This window comes from Aegilops tauschii, chromosome 7, assembly GCF_002575655.3.
Source record: "Aegilops tauschii subsp. strangulata cultivar AL8/78 chromosome 7, Aet v6.0, whole genome shotgun sequence".
NCBI classification, from domain to species: Eukaryota; Viridiplantae; Streptophyta; class Magnoliopsida; order Poales; family Poaceae; genus Aegilops; species Aegilops tauschii.
The window spans coordinates 568,955,184-568,961,060 of NC_053041.3; the positions used below are offsets into that span (position 1 = coordinate 568,955,184).

Genomic DNA, 5,877 nt, shown 5'->3' on the forward strand with positions numbered 1-5,877 from the left:
TGTGATAAATGATCCACACATGAGGAATATATCTAGACATGTTTTAGTGTTAGATACGTAGATACCTTCGTATCTAATAAATCTATGCCAATTTTTTGGTACCGAGGTAACATATAAAGAGGGGTCTCGCCCTCATGGGCAGAGCAGCACGAAGAGCAAAGTTGGCTTCCCTACGCACCGATAACAAGGGAAGCTACCTCGCAAGCCTGTGCACACTCAGCAAGCAGCAGTCTCCACAATGCTGGCTTGCTGCTGCTTTGTTGTGTCCCAGCTGCTCATCGTAATAACGCTCATATACCTTGTCATGACCAAGAGCAAGGTCCGCCGTGGCACGTGCTCATCGGCGATGGTGCCACTTCCACTTCCGCCGGGGCCATGGCCGTGGCCACTGGTGGGTAGCCTGCCCGAGATGGTGCTCAACAAGCCAGCGTTCCGTTGGATCCATCGCGTGATGAAGGATATGGGCACCGACATCGCTTGCTTCCGCCTCGGCGGCGTCCACGTCGTCCCGATCACATGTCCCAAGATCGCAAGGGAGGTGCTCAAGAAGCAGGACAAAAACTTCTCGTCCCGCCCACTCACCTTCGCCTCCGGCGCCATCAGCAGCGGGTACAAGGACGCCGTGCTCTCGCCGTTCGGCGACCAGTGGATGAAGATGCGCAAGGTGCTCACCTCTGAGATCATCTGCCCCTCCCGTCACAAGTGGCTCCACGACAAGCGCGCCGACGAAGCTGACAACTTGACGCGCTACATCTACAACCTCACCGCCGGGCGGTCGTCATCTTCAACGTCGGGACTAGCCAACGTCAATGTCAGGCATGTCGCGCGGCATTACTGCGGCAACGTTATCCGCCGGCTTGTCTTCGGCCAACGGTACTTCGGGGAGCCTCAGGCGGACGGCGGGCCGGGGCCAATGGAGGTGGAGCACATGGACGCTTCCTTCGCCCTCCTAGGGTTCACCTTCGCGTTCTGCGTCAGCGACTACCTCCCGTGTCTACTTGGCCTAGACCTCGACGGCCACGAGAAAATTATTAAGGAGGCCAACACAAAAGTGGATAGACTGCATGGCGTGGTCATCGAAGAGCGTTGGAGGCAGTGGAACAGCGGCGAAAGGCAGGACGGGGTCCAGGACTTCCTTGACGTTCTCATCACGCTTGCCGATGGTGATGGCAAGCCGTTGCTCAGCATCGATGAGGTCAAGCACAGTCCAAGGTAAGCAAAATATTAATTAATGAGAAATTTTAAGATGGTTCAAGGGCCTAGATTGAATTTTGTGACCAATTGCCTCATAGTCCTACAAGGTACTAATACGTCATCCATGAGAAAAGGTAATAGCTCACACTATTAAATACTAGATCTTATACCGTATTTCGCAGGTGTTAGAAAAGGGAAACAATAGAATAAGAAATTATGAATTAATAGTTTAAACATAGCATTATTGTAATTTTCTACCATTTTGATGTGATTTCAACTTAAACTGTATTTAAAATTCCAATTATTCAATGTAATCTCTCTTTATGCAAAGGTATAAAGTGTAATAACTTACATTTATCTCCATGGAATGGATGCAGGGCATAATATTAGCGGCCATAGATAACCCGTCAAACGCAGTGGAGTGGGCACTGGCGGAGATGGTGAACAACCCAGAATTGCTGGCCAAGGCGGTGGAGGAGATGGACCGGGTGGTTGGTCGCGAGCGACTGGTGCAAGAGTCAGACATCATGCAGCTCAACTATCTCAAGGCGTGCATACGTGAGGCATTTCGCCTCCACCCAATCGCTCCCTTCAACCTGCCGCATGTCGCGATTGCCGACACCATTGTTGCGGGCTACCACGTGCCCAAGGGTAGCAACGTCATCCTCAGCCGGCTGGCCCTGGGCCGGAACCCCACCGTCTGGGATGAACCACTCCACTTCAAGCCAGAGCGCCATATGGGAGACAACATCAATGTGGTGCTTACCGAGAGCGAATTGCGGTTCATCTCCTTCAGCACCGGACGGCGAGGATGCATCGCGGCATCACTAGGAACAACCATGAGTGTCATGCTCTTTGGCAGGCTCCTACATGGCTTCACCTGGACTAAACCGGCTGGGGTGTCGGCTATCAATCTCAGCGAGTCCAAGCACAACCTCTTCATAGAGAAGCCGCTAGAGCTACATGCTGAGCCACGTCTTCCAGTGCACCTCTACCCTCTCATGCATTGTTGAGCAAATAACGAGCTATGAATCACCGATATGGCGAGTATGCTAGCTATTTTTTTGATGAATCTATACTTACTAATAAAGGAAGGAGATATTCTTTTTTTTCATCCCGCTTTGTTTCGTTCCACTTCGATTGATTTTCACGTATGCTAGCTATTTTGGTTTTGTCCGTTTCACGTACAAGCGAGCCGGTTTCTTTCATGCGCCACTGGATCGTCCTATGCTTGTCCAAAGCATTGGAACAGTACGTGCTAGCCAAACAACCACCCATCTAGTATTAATTTTGGACAAATAGAGATGAAATGTATACAAGATGATGCTCTTTTTATCACCAACGAAGGATGACAGTAGGTCGGCGCATATTGGGCAACTCCGTTTGAGTTGTTTCTTCCGGCCCAAGTCCCAGGCGGGGCAGCATAGCAGCCTATAATAGTCTTTCTATTTTGGTTCATCAATTAAATAATACCACATAGTTTTCTTACTTTTAATTCTACAAGTTTATATACGCTAGCAAATTGCCATGGGAATCAATAAGCAGCCTAAAAAAGACATTAAAAAAACTCAGAGAGTGAGGTATGCAATGAGGACACATATTTCGAGTGTGATCAGATCTGAGATTACGGGCCAATGAAAGCAATACAGACACGATTAAAAATCTGTGATTATGGGCCAATGGAACTAGGGAAACCCCAACTAAATATCTGAGATTATAGGCCAATGAAAGAAATGAAGACCCGATTAAAGATTCAAGACTATTATGGGCCAATGGAAGAAATAAAGACGTGATTAAACTTGCAAGCTCATGCCGATGTGCATGGTGCATAATTAAAGGACTCGTGGGCAAAATCATTATAATTTACACCAAAGGCGAGAAGCAGATGGATGGGGTAAACCAAGGAGGCATTTAAGGACAAGGAGGAACTCGCAATTTCCACACTTGACGCATACGACCAGCTCGTCGCCACACCCACGAAACATGAAATCATGGGTGATGACACGCCGAGGTGTCCACCAAAGCCCGTGCCACCAGGGAGCTACCTCTCTCGCTAGGGATTTTTTACTTCTTGCAATTAATTTTGATGATGAAAGACTAATGTTTGTCCCCCGTTGCAACACACAAGCATATGTGCTAATCAATCAAAAGGAAAAAAAGAAAACTGAAAGAAAAATCAAAAATAAAAACCTCAAGGAAAAACCCAACAGAAAGCCCAAGAAATATCGGAATGGAATCAAACCTTGGAAGAAAAAACCAGAAAATCAGCACAACAGAAGTCGAACCAAACACAACGAAAGCAACAGAATAAAAAGGGAGCAACTACTTGACGAGGGCTCCTTCGGGAGCCTCGCAATGATCAGCGTTACTTGGCGCGCTCTCAGCCGCCCCACCATGTCTCGCGCTCTGGGCGCTTCCTTCGTAATTTGTTTTTTTTCGTACGCGTTTTCGGCTTTTTAAATGGTTTTTTCTGGGTTTTTTCGACTTTTTGGTTTTCCATAGCTTTTAGGCCAAAAAATTGCGCGAAAAAGCACGTTTTTTTCTCTTCCGCGGGAGGCACGGTTTTGCTTCCGCGAGAGGCACGGTTGTGCTTTCGCAAGAGGCACGGCGGTGCCTCTCGAAAACGGAACAAAACACGTTTTCTGTTTCTTTTCCTTCCGCGAGAGGCACGATTTTGCTTCCGTGAGAGACACGGTTGTGATTTTGCGAGAGGCACGGCCGTGCCTCTTTCGAAAAGGAAAAAACGCGGTTTTTTGTTTTTTTCCTTCCGTGAGAGGCACGGTTTTGCTTCTGCGAGAGTTACTGTTTTGATTCCGCGAGAGGCACGACCATGCCTCTTTCGGAAAGGGAAAAAACCGTGCTCCCGGTTTGGTTTTTTCGTCCAATTTTTTCGTGAAAAAAGTTCGTCAAAACCTATAAACATGGTATCTAGTTTTGAAGATCTCGACGCGAGGAATCCAACAGTGAAAACGGTTCGAAATTTTAACGCACGGTTTAAGAGATAAAATGTTTTGAATAAATGGATCTACGAAAAAAGAGGAAACTCCACAACCTGAGAAGGTGAGGTGATCTTTGTGATGAGTACTCCTCAACTAGTGATATCAAAATAAAAAGTCCGGTTGAAAACAGACATATAAACAGTTTTACCTCTTAGTTTTACTTTCTTACGTACTTTCTCTTCGATGTACTCCCTCCATTCCTAAATATAACTTTTTATAGAGATTTCACTATGGACTACATAGTGAGCAAAATGAGTGAATCTACACTCTAAAATATATCTATATACATTCGTATGTAGTTTGTAGTGGAATCTCTAAAAAGACTTACATTTAGGAACGGAGGAAGTACATAGCTCTTTGATAGCGCCGTTACTCTTAGATATTGAGGAGCTAGCTGCTAGTTTTACTTCTTTTGATATTCTACATGTAAAGAGACATGCCAATATCCCAGCCCACCTTTGTCCGAGACATGCGTGCACGCTGGAGGTGTCGGAGTGCTGGATGGACTCTCCTCCGGGTTTGCTGGTAACCAGCCTCATGGCTGATAGTGCTGGCGCCTTATCATATGAATAAAGCTCTTCATTACCCCGCAAAAAAAAGGAAGTACATAGCTTTCCAAGTTGGGTTTTTACCTCTGTATTCTCCTGGCTCTGCCAGCTTTATCTTAATGAATGGAAAGTATCCCGGAAAAAGCCCTGCCCAAAGTTTGACTCATGAAAACAAATGTTCCTGCAGTTTCCCCTACAAAATGCAGAATTCTGGGCAGGGCTTTTACTTTACTTGCTCTGTCTTTTAATTGTAGCTTTTATCTTATCTCTATTACTACATCTATTCCAAAATAATTTCAGTTGTGGATTTGTCCTAAGTCAAACTTCCTTAAGTTTGACCATAACTATAGAAAAATATATTAACATCCAGATCATCAAAGGGAACTACTAGGGATCAGTAGTTTGATCCCTAGCTTTTCGTCAGACCGGTGGATAGCCATTGGATGAAACACTGCTTGACGTTGGATGCATCCCTTCAACAACGCCCCCTTTCCTTGACGGTTTCTAAAACCATTTCCTATATACACGGAGTTTCCATAATATGAGGTCCTTATAATCACGTGTATGATTAATACCTTGGCAGTTTCCAAAAAAATAGTCCTTTACTCACGTTGCTTCCATATATGCAGTTTCTATAATCACGTGTGTTTCTGTAAACAAACAATGCTTCCTTCCATTTGATACCTGATTGCATGATGTGATAAACATGCTTCCCACAGTACAAGCCAGGCTTCATAATTCTTTAAGTCATATTTTTTCAAGTAGTATCGTAATTCGTCTTGTGCTATGAAGCAGGTGTGGATGTACTTTTAAACATAATTTTATGGTAGTTGAAGCATCAAAATGTAGTACCAAAACATTGCTATGATAGTGTAAAGAACGAAGCATGCAAGTGTCATTCGAAACGTATTTTATTTATGTGAGAAGCATGCCACATGTAATAGTGAGAATTTATGTGGTAGTGAACCATTGGAAGCACAGTCAGATAGATGTGGAAGCAGGAAAAAAGTAGTACAAAACCAGTATCTCATGTTTAAAGAAAGGAGCACATATGTAGACATTTGGAAGCTTATTGTACATAAGTTGGAAGCATGACACATATGATACCGAAGCACATGTATTATGGTACTAAAAAC

General features: G+C 44.9%; 1 pseudogene; it reads left to right on the top strand.

Moving 5' to 3' along the window:
• Positions 1-238: 238 nt before the first annotated feature.
• LOC109747263 (tyrosine N-monooxygenase-like) lies at positions 239-2,437 on the top strand (annotated as a pseudogene).
• Positions 2,438-5,877: the final 3,440 nt, after the last annotated feature.